Source organism: Pinus tabuliformis, chromosome 2_1 (assembly GCF_031772625.1).
Source record: "Pinus tabuliformis cultivar Carrire ecotype Pingquan chromosome 2_1, CPIR1, whole genome shotgun sequence".
NCBI classification, from domain to species: Eukaryota; Viridiplantae; Streptophyta; class Pinopsida; order Pinales; family Pinaceae; genus Pinus; species Pinus tabuliformis.
Window position 1 is genome coordinate 338,223,025 of NC_142299.1, and position 22,840 is coordinate 338,245,864.

The 22,840-nt window shown below is 41.8% G+C and overlaps 1 pseudogene; it reads left to right on the forward strand.

Annotated features, from left to right (window-relative positions):
• LOC149200222 (protein TORMOZ EMBRYO DEFECTIVE pseudogene) lies at window positions 1-21,920 on the forward strand (annotated as a pseudogene).
• Window positions 21,921-22,840: the final 920 nt, after the last annotated feature.

The window sequence follows — 22,840 nt, forward strand, 5'->3', positions numbered from 1 at the left end:
TATGGGCATTATCACTCGAAGAAGAATTTCAAGTGTGTTACTGCTCTGCAGCAATTTTACAAAGGGGGTCCATTCAGGTTGTCTTCGGACGGTTCATTCTTAGTGTGTGAGTCCAACGATGAAGTAAAAGTGGTAGTCTTAGCCACCGGTTCTGTCAAAAATACGTTGGAGGGAGATTCAGAGCTTATTGTTGTGCTCGCACTCACTCCTGATAACAAGTATTTTTTCTCAGCAAGCCGTAGTACTCAAATCAAATTCTGGGATTTATCCTCAGCCACCTGCAAACGAACCTGGAAGGCACATAATGGTCCTGTGGCAGACATGGAATGTGATGCTTTTCGAGGATTGCTTGCTACAGCTGGTGCAGATAGAAGTATTCTTGTCTGGGGTGTGGATGGAGGCTACTGCACACATTCATTTCGAGGGCATCAAGGAGTTGTAACTACAGTGATATTACATCCGGATCCCCATTGCCTTTTGCTGTTTTCCAGAACTGATGATGCAACGGTTCGAGTATGGGATATTGTTGCTAAGAAGTGCATTTCTGTGCTGGAAAAGCATTTTTCTACTGTGACGAGTTTAGCATCTCTGAAAATGGTTGGAATCTGCTCAGTGGTGGTAGAGATAAGGTTGTAAATATATGGGACCTGCGTGATTATCACTGCCGGGAAACAATACCAACATATGAACCACTAGAAACTGTTTGTGTTTTGCCAACTGGTTCTAGGCTCATGTCTGTTATGAACCAAAGCCAGGCATTGCCGGAAAATCAAAAGAAAAGTGGTGCGACTCCAGTGTAATTTTTTTTTTGACAGTAGGGGAACATGGCATTGTTCGTATATGGTATTCAGAAGGTGCTCTGTGCTTATATGAGCAGAAGTCCTCGGATGCAATAATTAGCTCTGACAAAGACGAGTTGAAGGGAGGCTTTGTATCTGCTGTTCTACTACCCCTCACTCAAGGAGTGATGTGTGTTACTACTGATCAGCATTTTCTCTTTTACAATCTGGATGAGAGTTGTTAGCTACCTATACCAATAGGTTTCATATTTCATGATTGGCTATGAAAGGACCAAATATGCTCTGCTTTGATGACTCAAAGATCACATATTTCCAAGAGAACTCAATCTATGCTTATAGCTTGGTATGGACTTCAAATTTTGATGGATGATTCAACAGTTTAATCTGGATCATTCCATGGTTTAAATTTGCAGTTGTAGAATAGAGAAAGGAGTATGTCCAAACTGTTTAATCTTGGCAGACAAGTAGTTCAGGTAGAGAAGAGAAGGCTCCCAACAGTTTAATCTGGGACCTCGGAAGAAATAAGGGTAGAAGTAGATAGAAAGAACAAAAGGAAAAAGCCAAAGAAAAGAAAATGCAAGTAAGGGTCTGCAAGTCCAAGTGCACCCTCTAAGAAGAAATAAAAAATGTTAGGCAAGTAGTTGGGTAAGTAGTTGGGGTTGCAGAAAGGTTATCTTTACCATTTCAGATGTGTTAACTGTGCTTACCAAGGCAAAGTCTATCAATTGACAAGGTGTTCATCTTCATCAAGTTACAGCAAGGAGCATGACTAACCTCCCTCCTTCCCCCCTCCACTTCATTACTAACACTCCCCCAACAGCTGAGATTCATGGAAGAGATTATGGTTTCATAGTGGTTCTTAATCCTTTAGAAGCCACATTTCTTGTGTAAAAATCTTTTCATTTTGATCTACTCTTTAAACCAAGTGTTTTACAAACAAATTCAGTGTTTTCCCCCTTCATTCCCCTCATCCATATTAACTCTAACTTTACTATATAAATACCTATATCACCTCTCCCCTACTAATATTAAACACCATGGTGTATAAACCCCAAATTTTGTATAAATACCCCTCCCCTTGGCATTATATCCAATAAGTCATATGTCAGGGATCAAAGTGACATCTGGCCACTTGGATAAACCTACACCTCATCTACCCCCCCCTTGCCTCAAGTCATTCCACTCACTAAGCCAATATTTGCCAAGAAAAGACCCAAAAATCCCATTTTTGACCATTTAAACCAAAGTTGGCGCATGCATTTGGTTTATTTTTTGAAATACATTGAAAACATTGTGAAAACCCATATCCGAAGGTTTCCGCCGGGCGCTGCTCCCAAAAATAAATAATAAAAAAGTATCTGCCCGCATGCATATCCCCCGAACATATCATTCCCCCGTCCATCGTCGGATCAGAACCAAGAGATCCGACGGTCCGTATTAATATCGGAGCGGCCCCCGAGACAGAGGTTTAGCGCCCGAGAAAGTGACGTTGCGTTACGTCAGGGCGCGGCCACGCGTCGCCCATTAAGGGCTCTCGGAGCAATCTCTGACAAATGCGGGGCCGTATCATAACCGCCCCGAGAAACCGTGGCGGCTAGGGCTAAACCGTAACTGTTAGGTCCCTCACCGCCCGGTTTGAGGGTCCAACGTAATCTCCACGTCATCACCCTGCCTGCCACTGCATCACACTTTTGTCCACATCCATGCCATTGTGCCTGCCACCTCGTCACCCCGTGGACCAATGGCAACCCGCCACCTCATCCGATGACGTCATGCTGACGTCATCCAAGGCTGACCCCACCCTATGACGTCATGTTGACGTCATCACAGAAAAAGCGCCAAATTGCAAAAAGTCCATATGTAGCCAAAAAACGCGTTTTTGTGTACTTTTCACTCATTTGCTACTGTTTCCTCTGCATGCTATTTTTACGTCCTTGACTGCGCCACCTGCGGGAAACGTCCTGAAGACCTCCAGAGCACCAATTACACCCACAGTTACGACCTCTGTTCGCGGTTAGCCAGGTATTTCTCATAGTTCATCCTCCATACGCCTAAATTCACTGTAAAATGCTCAGAACACTTAAGGAACACTGAAACTCACTATTTCACCGACAGTTTTCCTCTGCAACACTTCTAATTACAATTGCAACCTTGAAACCGCCAGCAGAGCCTTCATTTCCCAAGTTTTGGTTAAGAAACTGTAAACTGCTCGCGCACACATGAGACAGTTGGTCAAGATACTTAAAACCTTCCATAGAAGACAGAGGGAGACCAGACATTGGTCTTATTCATAATTCGAGCAATATTTCAATTGTTGCGCGTCCACTCCACCCTCTGCTCCCCATAATTCATGGTTGCATTGCAAAAACTCACCTCTGTGCTATAGTGCTCACTTGAAACTAATTCACCTGCAAGACAGAAACTGAATAGACCATGGAGACTCCAATTGCACTGAACATCAAGCCTCTCAATGCCCCTCACCAGGAATTAGAATGGAAAGCCCTGGGAGATATGGATTATCAAATGCTAGACTGGTTTCCATTGGGCTCCAAATATAATATTCAGATGCTGAATGAGTTGAAAGCCCATCACCTTAGTGGAGCAGACATCTTAGGGATTTGGGACTCAAACTTGCCCATCTACAACCTCCCCCAGGTAAATCCTATGCCATAGTTGATCTACAGATGCCAGGAGTGCTATGACCCAGGCCAAAGAGCTGTCCTCAGCCCTACAGGCTCAGTCCTGTTCCATATCACCACTGAGAGTATAAATGAGATGCTGCACTTCCATACTGCAAAGCCATTGACCCCCCTCCACATGCAGAACTTGATAAAGAAGGGGAACAAGTTGTCAAATGACCAACTCATCAAAATCAACCAGCTGTTTGTACAACCAGGCTCTGAAGCCATCAGAACTCCTCCTATTGGATATCAGTACTTGAATGAATTGGGCAGAATGTTAGTGGATTTGATCAGTTATGTCCTAGGGTTCAAGGGACTGGAGGATGTGGATGAAATCATAATGGCAATGCTGTCTATATTCTCTCCTGGTAAGCCCCCAGCTGTACATTATGATTATGCTACATACATTGCAGATAAGATTCATGACCAGTTTATGAATTTGAAGAGGGAAAGACTGTTCAGGTATACTTCATACATATACCACATATTCTTGTTTTATCAGCCAGCCAGCTTCTCTATTCCCTTGAAGCAAGTCAATGCCCAGGGAAATCCAAGGTCAGTTGTGTTTTGGACCTATGTCTTTCATTGTCCCTCTGTGTCACCATATACATACTCCGAGTTCATTGACTTATTCATTCATCCAGCCATGACAGTATTGCATGGTGTTCCTCCTCCAAGGTTAACTGATGACATGAGGAGAATTCTCCACCTGAACAAAACCTACAGCATTGGTAATTGGTACCTCTACCAAGACCACACAGTCATCAGAATATATGGTTGTGAGTTGAAGCCTTTTAGGTTGCCAAGCTATGTCCCCATGAGGCTTTTTGCCTTAGAATATTTCAGGCAGTTTGGGAATGCCGACTACCTCCACTTTCAAAGCAAGAACAAGAAGTCACAGTTAAAAGTAAGGAGCCAGCTGGGCCCTTTCCTATACAACAGAAAAGAGGAGGGATGGAAAGAGGCAGACAGAATCCTAGAGGGCCTCAGACTACAAACTAGCTTTGAATAGATACCCTATGACCCCAATCACTTTGTCTCCCTCAGGAGGATAAAATACAAATTGGGCAGCTATTCACACGTAAGGCAGCCTGAGATTGAGCAGTATGCCAATACATTAAGCTGGGAAGAGGGAACCTTAGAAGAGGAATTTACTGAGGAAGAGCTGTTAGAAAAAGAAGCTAGAGATATTCAAAAGAATGCTGACTTAGAAACTTATGGACAGGTTCCCCTCTCATACAAAAAACAACCTGGAGCAGTTGCCTCGTCCTCAACAAAGCATCATCAAGCTGCCATGAATCCTCCACAGACAGTCAACAAGGGCAAAGAAAAGCAGGTGGAACAGCCACCACCTATGACCGAAGAGGAAATGGAAACCCTAGTGCAGCAACAAGAAGAGATGGAGCAGCAGGGTGAAGGGCCGCAGCAAGAGGAGCAGCAACAACAAAACGAACAAAGGCAGGAACAGCCTGCCCAGCAAAAGAAAACAGTGGAAGCCCCTAAGTCCACTGAACAAACTGAGCCTCCAAGGCAAGAGACTTCAGCTGAGGCATCCACACTCCAGACACCACAAAAGGAGGACACAAGCAGGAAAAGGGACAGAGAAACTCCCCTTACAACGTCAGCAACTCATGGGGAGAAGAGGCAGAGAATCAATCCTCTTTCAGAGGAAGAGATGCCAATAGGGCAGCCGCTGGGTATGGTCCCACCCAGCAGGGAAACATCAGCGAGTTCATTTCAACAGGAACAGGATAGGGCAATGGGAGGAGAAGTAAGTTCCTCCAGGCAGCAAAGGGAAGGTGGGCCTAGTATTAAACAATAGTTCATCGATATTAAGATGAGAAATGAGCCCATCAAAAGACAGCTGTACAACCATCTGCTAAACTTGGCCCCCACCAATCAACAAAGACTCATGTCTGCATATGATGTGCAGGGAGGCAAAATGATTATGAGTCATTTCATGCCAACAGCAGTACAGCCCCAAACTGCCTCTGATTATTTGAGGACTAACTTGGAAGTCCTTGCCAAGGATATCCACCCAATGGACAAAATAGAACTGCACAAGCAAACGGGTGAGATGGTCTATGCTTCCCTGGCAGACCAGACCTTGGATAACTATAGGCTACAAAATAGCCTTAACAATACATCCTCTCAACTGGAGTTGGAGAGGGCATCATCCCAGGCAAAGGACAACAGAATAAGGTCCTTGGAAGAAATAATCATTGAGATTGGACATGATCCCAAAGATATCAAAGGGATCCAAGAGATATTGAAGTTGAGGGATGCTGACATGGCAGCATTGAGGAGAAAGATGAAACTCCCTGCCACAATCCACCCTCAAACAGATGATGTGGCCCAGCAAAGGCATGATCAAGAGGCCACAACCCTGTTGATATCTCTGTACAAGGAGCTAATCCGGACTCAAGAAAAACTAGGAGAATCAAAGGCTGCAAAGGCAGCACTATAGGCAGCATTGAAACAAAAAGAAGAGGGTCAAACCTCCTAGCCTCCTCCTGAAATAATCAATCTTGAAGAAGCTGCTCCAACAACTGCCCCTCCTCCTCAGCAAACAGGGCCTACAGCACCAACTACATCAACAACTGCACCAGCAACAGAACAGACTCATAGTCTGGATATGCAAAAACTCCAAAATGAAATTCAAGTCCTGGAAGCTCAAATGCTGGAGCTCAATTCAGCCAAAGAATCTTTGGCTAAAATAAATGAGAGATATGATAAGAGAAAACAGAATGCAGCTGAAAAGGAACGAGAGATAAAAGCTCTAAAGAAGAGGATAACTAAGCTTGAGAAGGAGCTCACACTAGAAAAGGTGACTGTAGAGCTAAAAGCAGTCCTTTGGTCCAATATTGGCCGGTCTATCACCAATCAGTGGCAGTACATCGAGACTATAGATGAACAAACAGTACTTATTACAAAGGCAAACAGGGAAATACACAGAGCTAGAGCAAGTCTTGGCAACATGCCTGATGCTGCCACCAGAATGATAAATACTTTAAATAACAGGACAAGCTCTCAACTGGCCACCATGGGAATTGCTCACAGGACTGAGACAATCTCAATGGTTAAAAGGGTCCTGACACTAAGAAACCTGGTTGGAACACTGGAAAGAAGAACCCAGGATATGCAGACTGAAATCAACAAGTTCATGGACAGATTTTAGGCATTACAGAACAGAGGCCTCCCCAGCATATTAAGCAGTGTAGGAAGACTGCTTACCCTTGAAAACTACATCAAGAGGGTTGATGCCCATGCTGCAGGACAAATTGCAAAACAGCCCAACACTTCAGCAGAATCAGGGCCAGCATCAGGGCAAACTTTATACAATAGGGTGGACAACCTATTTTTTATTATGAATGAGATCAATCATCTGTTCGATGTGCCTCCAAACTTTTTTAAGTATACAGAAGCAGATGAAACCATAGAGGCAATTGTGAAGCACCAATTGCCCACACAGGAAGTCTGGAAAAATTTGACACAGATAATATTATCAAGCCAGAACCTGTAAATGATAATTTTTGTCCAGTTCATAAGTAGTCACACACAGGCAGAATTTTGGTAGATAAGCATACAGAGGAAAGATAAAGGTTGAGCCAACTCAGCAGGGTTATTCGGTCACCACAGCAGCAATCACAATCACAGGTGGCAAACCCGAGAAAATACAGTGCAACAAGAATAAAGACGTGTTCTCCAGCATTAAAGCAAAGTGGCTCAACCGACTCACTGACCTCCAAAGGTCACATTATCCTCTGACAGACATAAAGGGCATTTATGCTGCATTCAAAGTTGTAATAACTTCTTTTCTACTTTCTATACGAAGTTATGAAGATATTTCCTCTCTCAGATGACTCAATGCCTGAGATATTTTGTATAAACATTCCTATAAAGTCCCCTTCGCATGAGCTTGCAAGGGTTGTTGTTGATTTCTCCTAAAGAAATTCTTATGCTGTAATCCCTTTCAGAAGTTTAATAAAGAAAGTGATGGAATTTCTCGGATTTCTTAAGTGTTGAATGTGTTCTGGTGTCTGTTGATAACTGCTGGATTCCTGTGTATTTCACCATACAATACGTCTCTGTAACTCTCTCTGTTAATTAGTTTTTTTATTAAAATCCATATATGTTATCTGATTTTCAATACTAAGCAACAAGGAAAAAGAATAACTTTCAGGATTTATTCACTGAGTACCCTGAGTTCAATCTGTGTTGTTTATGAATGTTTTCTTCAGCTGTAATCTAGATAAGTGTAATTCTTAATTGCTGCACTTTCAGAATACACCTTTCACAGTGGCCTTTGTCACAGGAATTCAAGCTTTGCTCCTATGCAGTGTGTTCACCTTCACCTCACCAACTTAATAGAAAATTCTTAATTGCTTTCTGTTGGTTGACATACATCACCATTTAAGCTAACTTTGTTTGTCTAAAATACACAATAGGCCCTGCAGTTTGAACACCACCAATCCTGCATATCAAATCATTTCACAACTCCAGACTCCATTGCCCAATGGTATTTCACTATCTAAACACTATATCATAAGACCTGAAAGAAACCCTTCAACCAAAACATAAACAAAAACCTGAGCATAATAGCTAGCCTAAAAACACCATCATAACAGAGACAAATCATAAAGAGAGAGCCCTCTCTGATTACAGTTTGGCTAGAAACTGTGATCCAAAGATTGGTTAGTGGTTACCCCGGCCGTATTCCCTTGGGAGTCATAGGGAACAACCTGGGTGTTAACATAATTGGCGACTCCACTGGGGAGTGCTTGAGATTTTTTAATTACTATATATCTTCCATAAGCTACTATCAAGCTTGAAATAAGTCAAGAGGCCTTTGATCTGTTTCTGTATCACATTAACAGTGTCAGGGAGGAGCTTGTTTAGGGAATCTTCATCTTAGCTCTGAGAATATATAGCCATTCCAAAATCTTCATCCAGTCCTTCAGATATAAAAAATTTCCCGCAAAATCCTAAAAAACAGTCAGAAACTGGCTCCTAAGAAAAACCCTCGGCACACTAGGGCAAATCCTGACCCTAATCCACCTACCATTGTTGATAATCCAAATACCATCCCAAGAAACATTAGGAGGCAGCAAAAGCAGGAGCAGCCTGCTGATTTGACTTCAGAGCCAGGTCATCCTAGCCTCATACCTACTCCGTGCAAGGTCCTTTTTAGCTCTACCCCTAGTTCCCCTAGTTCACCATCCACATCTCAAAGTCCCCCTCTCATACCTTCATCCACTGCACATATCCCCTTGATCAACCTTCTAAGTTCACCCTTACCTGTTACCCCTGTGATACCCACTGTTCCTATTGTCCCAGCCGCCCTTGTAAATCCTCCAAATCCTGTAAATATGGCCAACAGATATGCATCACTGCAGATACCAGCTAATGCTGCAGCCCTACCCCAAGATTACCAAACCAAAATTTCATATTTTGACTCCAATGGCCCTCTAACAGCTGCCCAGCATGCCAAAAGGATGCAAGACCATTTTGAGACCTATTAAATAGATGATGACAGTGTCAGAATGAGGATGTTTGTCCAAAGCCTAACTGGGGATGTAAGAACTTGGTTTAGATCCCTGAATGCAAACTCCATTACAACTCCTGCTGAACTATATCAAGCCTTCACCAGTAGATGGGAGAAGAAGAAAGATCCTCTCCACATACTTGGGGAATATGACACTATCAAAAGAGGTCCCCAAGAGACTGTTTTGGAGTATTGTGCAAGATTTAACAATGTATATAACTCAATTCCACAGAATCTAAGGCCTCCTCCTGATTTAGCCTTGTACAAATTCCCTGATGGTTTTGACCCTGACATGGCCTATCAATTGAAGGAAAGAGACTCTCAATCCTTGGAAGAAGCCCAAAGGGTTGCTGTCACAGTGGAAGCCAACCTGATTGCCAAAAGAAACAGGGCAAGGTTGGAAAAGAGGACTATTTTCAAAGAAGAACCCTCTGACTTTGACCAAAAACTTGATGCCATATTAAATGGAATGAAAAGACTAGGTGATAGAGTGGAATCGGTTGAAAGAAAGTCATCATGGGAAGCACCACAGAACAACCCTCCTAGGAATCCAAATTTTAGGAGAACCCAAAACCCAGGCATTGGCAAAACCAGTGCTGATCAAGAAATAAGACCCCCTTTCCAAGAAAATTATGCTGAAACCTCCACTTCAGCAGAGCCCAATGAAGATCCGGAGATTAATTTAATAGGGTTGGATGGTGAAAGTCAAGTTTTCTTAACACAAGAAGATCATGAGGATGAGGAAATCAAACTGCTCCAAACTAAATCAGGTGAATCCTTTGACTTTAAACAAGGCTATGACACTACTGTTTATGAAGTCCATAAACAGTACAAGCTAAGGAGTAGAACAGTGAATGTTACCCAGCCTGAAAAGAAAAAGGATAATCAGCAGCCTAAAGGAGTTATAGTCACAGAACCTAACGACAAAACAAATTCATCTACAGAAGAAGTGATTGTTGAGGAGATCACTGGACCACTGCCTTTAAAACAGCAGTCTCTGGACACTTCACCTTCTCATCCTAATCTAAACGTTACTCCTCAAGAGATGAGTAAAAAGGATAAGTCCCAAGGTCAAAACAAAAATCAGGAAGAAGATGTAATGAACAAGGAAAGAACTGTCACCTATAACCCCAAGACCCAATCTGAAAAACCTTTTGATCTTGAAACAGAAATTGGCAAAATAAAGATAGCTATTCCTCTTGTGGAATTAGCCAAGCATGGCATTTATAAATTACAAATCAAAAGGTCCCTTCAACTCACTAGCAACAAAGATGATGTCAACGTGCTGGATGACACCCCAGAACTCCTGTTTGGCCCATAAGTGGATGGAAATACAGTAGTCACAGGGGTACTGCCGTTCTATGTCAGTTTACATATTCATGACAAAATATTACATAATGCAATGTTTGACTCATGTGCCTCTCACAATCTCATGCCAAAAGCAGTAATGGAGAGATTGAATTTAGACATAACAAGACCATACAAGGATCTGTTTTCCTTTGACTCTATCCAAGTCAAGTGTCTAGGTCTCATAAAAGACTTATGTGTCTCTCTAGTTCAATACCCAAACAAGACAATCCTAATGGATGTGGAAGTTGCTGATATCCCACCTAAGTATGGAATGCTGTTATCAAGATCATGGGGTGCCAAACTCCAAGGTTCCCTACAATTAGACATGTCATATGCCACCATCTCTGTCTTTGGGCAACCAAAAAGACTGTACAGAGAAACACTAATGAAGTACATGGTCAGCAGTGAAGAAAAACCTCAAAATTTTCCTATATATGCTGTCCATTCAGACATAGACTCATACATTCTCTTCAATGATACAACTACTCCCTCCAAAGGTGAAGTTGAAACCAAGATATTCATACAAGAGGAAGATGCAAATGAAAGTAGTATCACTTATGAAACAACAGTGAATCAAACTTTAGATAGTGCTGCTGCCTTAGTTGTCAAGAACATCCAATTAAATGATGAGACTACCCTAGATGACAAGCTAGAGAAAAAACCACAATTGCTACTTACATTACCAGCCCATGAACAGATCATAAAACCTCCTTCCCAACAAGATATTCTATGGTTCCTTGAATTTGTTGGCTCAGTCAACAAATTAGGGGCAGGAGCTGGAGTCTGGGTACACAATAAAGAAAATAGTCATGCAGAAGGCAGAGCCTATAGACTGAATTTCAGATGCACTAATAACATGGCAGAATATGAAGCCCTTTTACTAGGACTCAAGTTGGCAAAATGCCTACAAGCTGCCAGGGTTTCAATCATGGGAGATTCAGATTTAGTTATCCAACAAGTGAAAGGAAACTTTGTCACCAATGAAAAAAGACTAAGGACTTATAGGTCTGCTGTTGCTGAGGTACTAAACTTTTTCTCTGAATTCCAAATTACTAAAATTCCCAGAACTCAAAATCTACATGCTCATAGTTTAGCCACCTTTGCAAGTACCTGCAAGTTGCCCTTGCAGCCCCACCATTGTTTCACAGCTGAAGTAAAACACAGACCCTCCATACCAAACAACATCAATGATTGGCAAGTATTTGAGGATGACAAGCAAATAAACCATTTTTTAACTCTGCAGCAAGAATTTGCAGGACTAAATATTGACAATGAGATAGCAAGTCAATCACAAATACTTGAGACAGCAAGTCAATCACAAATACTTGATGGAGCATGTCCATCACAAATACAGTTTCAACAGACTGCTCAGCCAATATCACCTAGAACTGCAAAACAAATGTTGAATCCAACTATTTTCGATATAGAAAACATCCAGCAACTTCAACAAATTAACTGTGAAGAGGAAGTGGCCAATGCAGAAACTGAAATCATTGAGCTGAAAGACAATTTTCTACCAACGGGCCTAACTCCACTAGAAGACATCTTTGACTCAAATGATATTCCCAGAAAACCAAAAATGCAGCCATTGAAGAATGTAACATAGGTACAATTGACAAACCCAAGATAATTAAATTATCTGCTTCCTTACCCCCTGACCAAAAGCCAAAATACATTGACCTCTTCAAAGAATTCCAGGATGTTTTTGCATGGAGCTATGAGGACCTAAAGTCCTATGACACCTCTGTAATCCAACACACTATCCCTCTCAAACCAGATCAAAAGCCCTTTAAACAAAAACTGAGGAGAATCAATCCTATGCTTCTCCCAGCAATGGAACTGGAGGTACAAAAAATGTTCAAAGCAGGCATCATAGCACCAATCAGATTCTCTGAATGGATCTCCAACTTAGTCCCTACAAGAAAGAAGACATTTGAGATCAGGCTGTGTGTGGACTTAAGGAATCTAAACCAAGTATCCTTAAAAGATAACTACCCCTTACCCAAGATGGATTACATTCTTCAAAGGGTGGTAGGGGCCTCAAGGATCTCATTACTGGATGGGTTTTCCGGTTTCAACCAGATCTTAGTTCACCCTGATGATCAGGACAAAACGGCATTTACAACTCCATGGGGAACTTTCAAATATGTAAAGATGCCTTTTGGATTAAAGAATGCAGGGGCAACATTTCAAAGAGCAATGGATATTGCCTTTGCCAAGGAAATTCATGACTTTTTAGTCATTTATCTAGACGACCTAACACCTTTTTCAAAATCAGACCAAGAACATATAAAACATTTGAGACAGATCTTCCTAAAATGCAGAAAATATGGAATCTCCTTGAATCCTAAGAAGTCCCTCTTTGGTCTAGAAGAAGGCAAGCTCTTAGGACACATCATCTCAAAAGATGGCATTAGAATTGACCCAGATAGGATACAAGCTATCCTGCAAATGCCTCACCCAAGGAATGTCAAAGAATTACAAGGATTCTTGGGAAAAATCAATTTCTTGAGAAGGTTTATCCCAAACCTAGAAGAGCTAATCAGATTATTAAATAACATGCTGAAAAAAGATTCAAAGGTGAAGTGGACTGTTGAAGCCAATCAAGCATTTGAAAGTATAAAATTGGCCCTTACCCAAACCCCAGTCCTGACCAATCCTCAGTTTGACAGAGAGTTTATCATTTTCTCTTTTGCCTCCCAACATACTATTGTTGTTGTTCTATTACAAAAAGATGACCAAGGAAATGAGAAGCCAATTGCTTTCTTTAGCAAAGCTCTTAGAGATGCACCTTTAAAGTATCAAATCATGGAAAAGCAAGCTTATGCTTTAGTCAAAGCAATTAAAGACTTTAGGATTTATATCCGTTATTCCCATGTTAAAGCATATGTGCCAAGTCCTATTGTCAAAGACATTCTCACCCAAGAGAATTTAGAAGGCAGAAGAGGAAAATGGATTGCCAGCATTTTGGAATTTGACATTGAAATAAAACCAACAAAACTAATAAAAGGGCAAGGCTTGGCCAAATTAATGACAGAGACAAATTTTCAAGCCTTAGACATCAATCAGCTGGACAGTGAAACAGAGCTGGCGACTCCAAAGATCAATGTAGCCTTTGAACAATCCCCCTGGTATTCTGATATCTGTTATGTGTTACAAAACCTGTGTGCTCCCCCAGGACTGTCCAAAACTAAGTGTAGGTTCTTAAAAATGAAAACATCAAGATTTTGTGTGATGGATGGCAATTTGCTTTGGAAAAACCATGAAGGTATATTGCTGCACTGTTTAATGGAAAATGAGATTAACAATATCATGCAAGAGTTTCATGCAGGAGACTGTGGTGGACACTTGTACTGGAAGTCCACTGTGGATAAAGTACTAAGGGCTGGATACTACTGGCCCACCATGTTCTCTGATGTCAAAAAATTCATCACATCATGTCATAAATGCCAAGTGTTTGAGGGAAAGAGACAACTGCTGCCACTCCCTTTAAGGCCTATTGCAACAGAGAGACCTTTTCAACAATGGGGGTTGGACTTCATTGGGGAAATTCATCCCTCATCTTCAGGCCAACATAGATGGATCTTAACAACCACAGACTACTTCACTAAGTGGATTGAAGCTGCCCCATGCAGACAAGAAAATGACTCAATAATCATTCAGTTCTTGGAAAACAACATACTGGCTAGATTTGGCTGCCCTGATAAAATCATTACAGACAATGCTGCTGCTTTCAGATCCAAGAAAATGGTGAATTTCTGTCACAAATTGCATATTACTTTGGGCCATTCTATGGCATACTATCCCCAAGGAAATGGCCTTGCTGAGTCATCAAATAAAAGCCTGGTAAATATCATAAAGAAGGTGCTGGAAGAGAACAAAAAGAACTAGCACAAGAAACTAGTCAATGCCTTATGGGCAGATAGACTAACAACAAAAAGATCAATAGGGACCAGCCCATATGAGTTGGTTTATGGACTAGAAGCCAAATTTCCCTCATCACTAGGAGTGCCTGTTATGAAACTTCTTCAAGAAAGCCAAGCAGAACCTAATGATATGCAAAGAAGGATCAATCAGATAATTTGTTTACAGCAAACTAGGGACCAAGTCTTCAGCCGAGTCCAAGTTTTACAAGAGAAATTGAAGAAGGCCTTTGACAGAAGAACCAAGGCAGAAGACTTCAGCATTGGTGACAAAGTCCTCAAGTGGGATGCAAGAAGAGAGGAGAAGGGAAAACATGGAAAATTCGATTCCCTTTGGAGAGGACCATTTGCTGTCCAAGCAGTACAAGGAAACAATACTTATTTCCTTAAGAGTCTAACTGAAACTGACTTGGATGAAGGTCCTGTGAATGGTAGGATGCTGAAGCACTATTTTGAATACCACCCCTAAGTGCAGCATAAGCCCTCCATTGTACATACCCAAATGTATATATTACTTTCTGTTTAATTGTAAAATGCAGTTTCTCAAGTGCTATTAGTTGTCAGCAAAAGGTGAAAAGAATCAGAGGTTTACCAAGAAGAAAAGCACACAATTTGGGCACTTCAAGGCAGCAAAACTTCAAGTTCATAAAAGCAGTAAAAGGCCAAGGCATTATGACCTGCTGTTCTTGGTCTTTCAAAAGAAACACCATCCCCATGTGGAGCCACTGTTAGCTACCTATACCAATAGGTTTCATATTTCATGATTGGCTATGAAAGGACCAAATATGCTCTGCTTTGATGACTCAAAGATCACATATTTCCAAGAGAACTCAATCTATGCTTATAGCTTGGTATGAACTTCAAATTTTGATGGATGATTCAACAGTTTAATCTGGATCATTCCATGGTTTAAATTTGCAGTTGTAGAATAGAGAAAGGAGTCTGTCCAAACTGTTTAATCTTGGCAGACAAGTAGTTCAGGTAGAGAAGAGAAGGCTCCCAACAGTTTAATCTGGGACCTCGGAAGAAATAAGGGTAGAAGTAGATAGAAAGAACAAAAGGAAAAAGCCAAAGAAAAGAAAAGGCAAGTAAGGGTCTGCAAGTCCAAGTGCACCCTCTAAGAAGAAATAAAAAATGCTAGGCAAGTAGTTGGGTAAGTAGTTGGGGTTGCAGAAAGGTTATCTTTACCATTTCAGATGTGTTAACTGTGCTTACCAAGGCAAAGTCTATCAATTGACAAGGTGTTCATCTTCATCAAGTTACAGCAAGGAGCATGACTAACCTCCCTCCTTCCCCCCTCCACTTCATTACTAACACTCCCCCAACAGCTGAGATTCATGGAAGAGATTATGGTTTCATAGTGGTTCTTAATCCTTTAGAAGCCACATTTCTTGTGTAAAAATCTTTTCATTTTGACCTACTCTTTAAACCAAGTGTTCTACAAACAAATTCAGTGTTTTCCCCCTTCATTCCCCTCATCCATATTAACTCTAACTTTACTATATAAATCCCTATATCACCTCTCCCCTACTAATATTAAACACCATGGTGTATAAACCCCAAATTTTGTATAAATACCCCTCCCCTTGGCATTATAGCCAATAAGTCCTATGTCAGGGATCAAAGTGACATCTGGTCACTTGGATAAACCTACACCTCATCTACCCCCCCCTTGCCTCAAGTCATTCCACTCACTAAGCCAATATTTGCCAAGAAAAGACCCAAAAAACCCATTTTTGACCGTTTAAACCAAAGTTGGCACATGCATTTGGTTTATTTTTTGAAATACACTGAAAACATTGTGAAAACGCATATCCGAAGGTTTTCGCCGGGCGCTGCTCCCAAAAATAAATAATAAAAAAGTATCCGCCCACATGCATATCCCCCGAACATATCATTCCCCCGTCCATCGTCGGATCAGAACCAAGAGATCCGACGGTCCGTATTAATATCGGAGCGGCCCCCGCGACAGAGGTTTAGCGCCCGAGAAAGTGACGTTGCGTTACGTCAGGGCGCGGCCACGCGTCGCCCATTAAGGGCTCTCGGAGCAATCTCTAACAAATGCGGGTCCATATCATAACCGCCCCGAGAAACCGTGGCAGCTAGGGCTAAACCGTAACCGTTAGGTCCCTCACCGCCCGGTTTGAGGGTCCAGCGTAATCTACACGTCATCACCCTGCCTGCCACCGCATCACACTTTTGTCCGCATCCATGCCATCGTGCCTGCCACCTCGTCACCCCGTGGACCAATGGCAGCCCGCCACCTCATCCGATGACGTCATCCAAGGCTGACCCCACCCTATGACGTCATGCTGACGTCATCACAGAAAAAGCGCCAAATTGCAAAAAGTCCATATTTAGCCAAAAAACGCGTTTTTGTGTACTTTTCACTCATTTGCTACTGTTTCCTCTGCATGTTATTTTTACGTCCTGGACTGCGCCACCTGCGGGAAACGTCCTGAAGACCTCCAGAGCACCAATTACACCCACAGTTACGACCTCTGTTCGCGGTTAGCCAGGTATTTCTCATAGTTCATCCTCCATACACCTAAATTCACTGTAAAATGCTTAGAACACTTAAGAAACACTGAAACTCACTATTTCACCGACAGTTTTCCTCTGCAACACTTCTAATTACAATTGCAACCTTGAAACCGCCATCAGAGCCTTCATTTCCCGAGTTTTGGTTAAGAAACTGTAAACTGCTCGCGCAAACGTGAGACAGTTGGTCAAGATACTTAAAACCTGCCATAGAAGACAGAGGGAGACCAGACATTGGTCTTATTCATAATTCGAGCAGTATTTCAATTGTTGCGCGTCCACTCCACCCTTTGCTCCCCATAATTCACAGTTGCATTGCAAAAACTCACCTTTGTGCTATACTGCTCACTTGAAACTAATTCACCTGCAAGACAGAAACTGAATAGACCATGGAGACTCCAATTGCACTGAACATCAAGCCTCTCAATGCCCCTCACCAGGAATTAGAATGGAAAGCCCTGGGAGATATGGATTATCAAATGCTAGACTGGTTTCCATTGGGCTCCAAATATAATATTCAGATGCTGAATGAGTTGAAAGCCCAGCACCTTAGTGGAGCAGACATCTTAGGGATTTGGGACTCAAACTTGCCCATCTACAACCTCCCTCAGGTAAATCCTATGCCAGAGTTGATCTACAGATGCCAGGAGTGCTATGACCCAGGCCAAAGAGCTGTCCTCAGCCCTACAGGCTCAGTCCTGTTCCATATCACCACTGAGAGTATAAATGAGATGCTGCACTTCCATACTGCAAAGCCATTGACCCCCCTCCACATGAAGAACTTGATAAAGAAGGGGAACAAGTTGTCAAATGACCAACTCATCAAAATCAACCAGCTGTTTGTACAACCAGGCTCTGAAGCCATCAGAACTCCTCCTATTGGATATCAGTACTTGAATGAATTGGGCAGAATGTTAGTGGATTTGATCAGCTATGTCCTAGGGTTCAAGGGACTGGAGGATGTGGATGAAATCATAATGGTAATGCTGTCTATATTCTCTCCTGGTAAGCCCCCAACTGTACATTATGATTATGCTACATACATTGCAGATAAGATTCATGACCAGTTTATGAATTTGAAGAGGGAAAGACTGTTCAGGTATACTTCATACATATACCACCTATTCTTGTTTTATCAGCCAGCCAGCTTCTCTATTCCCTTGAAGCAAGTCAATGCCCAGGGAAATCCAAGGTCAGTTGTGTTTTGGACCTCTGTCTTTCATTGTCCCTCTGTGTCACCATATACATACTCCGAGTTCATTGACTTATTCATTCATCCAGCCATGACAGTATTGCATGGTGTTCCTCCTCCAAGGTTAACTGATGACATGAGGAGAATTCTCCACCTGAACAAAACCTACAGCATTGGTAATTGGTACCTCTACCAAGACCACACAGTCATCAGAATATATGGCTGTGAGTTGAAGCCTTTTAGGTTGCCAAGGTATGTCCCCATGAGGCTTTTTTCCTTAGAATATTTCAGGAAGTTTGGGAATGTCGACTACCTCCACTTTCAAAGCAAGAACAAGAAGTCACAGTTAAAAGTAAGGAGCCAGCTGGGCCCTTTCCTATACAACAGAAAAGAGGAGGGATGGAAAGAGGCAGACAGAATCCTAGAGGGCCTCAGACTACAAACTAGCTTTGAATGGATACCCTATGACCCCAATCACTTTGTCTCCCTCAGGAGGATAAAATACAAATTGGGCAGCTATTCACACGTAAGGTAGCCTGAGATTGAGCAGTATGCCAATACATTAAGCTGGGAAGAGGGAACCTTAGAAGAGGAATTTACTGAGGAACAGCTGTTAGAAAAAGAAGCTAGAGATATTCAAAAGAATGCTGACTTAGAAACTTATGGACAGGTTCCCCTCTCATACAAAAAACAACTTGGAGCAGCTGCCTCGTCCTCAACAAAACATCATCAAGCTGCCATGAATCCTCCACAGACAGTCAACAAGGGCAAAGAAAAGCAGGTGGAACAGCCACCTCCTATGACCGAAGAGGAAATGGAAACCCTAGTGCAGCAACAAGAAGAGATGGAGCAGCAGGGTGAAGGGCAGCAACCCTGTTGATATCTCTGTACAAGGAGCTAATCCGGACTCAAGAAAAACTAGGAGAATCAGAGGCTGCAAAGGCAACACTACAGGCAGCATTGAAACAAAAAGAAGAGGGTCAAACCTCCTAGCCTCCTCCTGAAATAATCAATCTTGAAGAAGCTGCTCCAACAACTGCCCCTCCTCCTCAGCAAACAGGGCCTACAGCACCAACTACATCAACAACTGCACCAGCAACAGAACAGACTCATAGTCTGGATATGCAGAAACTCCAAAATGAAATTCAAGTCCTGGAAGCTCAAATGCTGGAGCTCAATTCAGCCAAAGAATCTTTGGCTAAAATAAATGAGAGATATGATAAGAGCAAACAGAATGCAGCTGAAAAGGAACGAGAGATAAAAGCTCTAAAGAAGAGGATAACTGAGCTTGAGAAGGAGCTCACACTAGAAAAGGTGACTGCAGAGCTAAAAGCAGTCCTTTGGTCCAATATTGGCCGGTCTATCACCAATCAGTGGCAGTACATCGAGACTATAGATGAACAAACAATACTTATTACAAAGGCAAACAGGGAAATACACAGAGCTAGAGCAAGTCTTGGCAACATGCCTGATGCTGCCACCAGAATGATAAATATTTTAAATAACAGGACAAGCTCTCAACTGGCCACCATGGGAATTGCTCACAGGACTGAGACAATCTCAATGGTTAAAAGGGTCCTGACACTAAGAAACCTGGTTGGAACACTGGAAAGAAGAACCCAGGATATGCAGACTGAAATCAACAAGTTCATGGACAGATTTCAGGCATTACAGAACAGAGGCCTCCCCAGCATATTAAGCAGTGTAGGAAGACTGCTTACCCTTGAAAACTACATCAAGAGGGTTGATGCCCATGCTGCAGGACAAATTGCAAAACAGCCCAGCACTTCAGCAGAATCAGGGCCAGCATCAGGGCAAACTTTATACAATAGGGTGGACAACCTATTTTTTATTATGAATGAGATCAATCATCTGTTCGATGTGCCTCCAAACTTTTTTAAGTATACAGAAGCAGATGAAACCATAGAGGCAATTGTGAAGCACCAATTGCCCACACAGGAAGTCTGGAAAAATTTGACACAGATAATATTATCAAGCCAGAACCTGTAAATGATAATTTCTGTCCAGTTCATAAGTAGTCACACACAGGCAGAATTTTGGTAGATAAGCATACAGAGGAAAGATAAAGGCTGAGCCAACTCAGCAGGGTTATTCGGTCACCACAGCAGCAATCACAATCTCAGGTGGCAAACCCGAGAAAATACAGCGCAACAAGCATAAAGACGTGTTCTCCAGCATTAAAGCAAAGTGGCTCAACCGACTCACTGACCTCCAAAGGTCACATTATCCTCTGACAGACATAAAGGGCATTTATGCTGCATTCAAAGTTGTAATAACTTCTTTTCTACTTTCTATACGAAGTTATGAAGATATTTCCTCTCTCAGATGACTCAATGCCTGAGATATTTTGTATAAACATTCCTATAAAGTCCCCTTCGCATGAGCTTGCAAGGGTTGTTGTTGATTTCTCCTAAAGAAATTCTTATGCTGTAATCCTTTCAGAAGTTTAATAAAGAAAGTGATGGAATTTCTCGGATTTCTGAAGTGTTGAATGCGTTCTGGTGTTTTTTGATAACTGCTGGATTCCTGTGTATTTCACCATACAATAAGTCTCTGTAACTCTCTCTGTTAATTAGTTGTTTTATTAAAATCCATATATGTTATCTGATTTTCAATACTAAGCAACAAGGAAAAAGAATAACTTTCAGGATTTATTCACTGAGTACCCTGAGTTCAATCTGTGTTGTTTATGAATGTTTTCTTCAGCTGTAATCTAGATAAGTGTAATTCTTAATTGCTGCACTTTCAGAATACACCTTTCACAGTGGCCTTTGTCACAGGAATTCAAGCTTTGCTCCTGTGCAGTGTGTTCACCTTCACCTCACCAACTTAATAGAAAATTCTTAATTGCTTTCTGTTGGTTGACATACATCACCATTTAAGCTAACTTTGTTTGTCTAAAATACACAATAGGCCCTGCAGTTCGAACACCACCAATCCTGCATATCAAATCATTTCACAACTCCAGACTCCATTTCCCAATGGTATTTCACTATCTAAACACTATATCATAAGACCTGAAAGAAACCCTTCAACCAAAACATAAACAAAAACCTGAGCATAATAGCTAGCCTAAAAACACCATCATAACAGAGACAAATCATAAAGAGAGAGCCCTCTCTGATTACAGTTTGGCTAGAAACTGTGATCCAAAGATTGGTTAGTGGTTACCCCGGCCGTATTCCCTTGGGAGTCATAGGGAACAACCTGGGTGTTAACAAGAGTGATGAAGGAAAATGTGATTTAAAGGTCAGCAAACGTCTTATAGGTTACAATGAGGAGATAGTGGACTTGAAATTTCTTGGGGATGAGGAGACGTTTCTTGCAGTTGCAACAAATCTGGAGCAGGTGCGCATGTATGACCTTTCATTGATGACATGTGTATACGAGTTGCCAGGACACACAGACATAGTTCTTTGTCTAGATACTGTTGTTTTTTCTGGACATATCCTGTTAGCTTCTGGGTCAATAGATCACACAGTAAGAATTTGGGATACAGAGAGAAAATCCTGCATATGTGTAGCAGCAGGGCACATGGGTGTTGTAGGAGCTGTTGCCTTCTCAACAAAAGCTAAGAACTTCTTTGTGAGTGGGAGCAGTGATCGCACAATAAAATTATGGAGTTTTGCTAGCGTACTAGATTTCGGTGGTATTAGTAAGTCAATCAAGCTTTCATCACAGGCTGCAGTCGCAGCTCATGATAAGGACATCAATTCTGTGGCTGTTGCTCCAAATGATAGTCTTATCTGTACTGGTTCTCAGGATCTTACAACTCGTATATGGATGAGGATTGTTGGCTGACTATTAGACATGATGATGATGAGTTCTTACCTATATGATAGGTTGTTTCGTACATATGTTGATTAATGCAGTTATTCCCAATTGATGATACTTGGTTCATGCAGATATGGATGGCTATGGTGTTTCTCACATATGATAGAATGTGAATGATTCTGTATATACAGAATTCTGTTCAAAAGGATGAGTTGATACGGACATACCTTGATGATTCATGCACTAATACAAGTTGCTGGTGACAGATGCTATGGAGGATATCATTCAGTGTCGTTGCTGATGTTTATCATGATCTTATTTAGGTGTTTGGTCTCTGTTATAAATGTCATTTATATCATTCGATGTAAAGGTCATATCAAGACTCATGATGTAATAATGTGTCTCTATCTATTGTAGTCATTTGATGAAATATTTCAGTCATATCAAGGTCATGTAACGGCCTATGTTGGTTTCCCCACTAAGCCTGGGATGAATGATGTAATGTACTTGGTTTTCATTTTCTGGTATATCCCCACTTGGTTGGGAGATGGATGTATGTATGAGTATTTGGTGCTAGGATGGTCACGTATAATGTATAGAGTCATGTTCTTGTAGAACACCTTTTTTTGCAGACTTTGCTTACAGACAGGGGGAGCATGAACAACACAATTCAGCAAGAACAGAGCTTTCAGCATGTAGCATGGACAGATTGGTACACCTTGGCATATACAAAGGGGGAGCTCATTCAGAGATTTCAGTAGGTACTCAGGGGGAGTATGGACAGCGGAATGTTTATCTAGGAAAGAGAATATCTTGGTTCGCCCTTTGCCCTTGATGTCAAAGGGGGAGAGTGATTTGGCATTGTTGCCATATTGTCCAAAGGGGGAGATTGTTGGCATTATGATGCATGTGTTGTACTTGATGGCAAACAACTCATAGAAGATCAACTCACTTATATATATCTAGATGAATCTACGGAAGAGATATCAGATGACAATTCTCAGTATGACAAG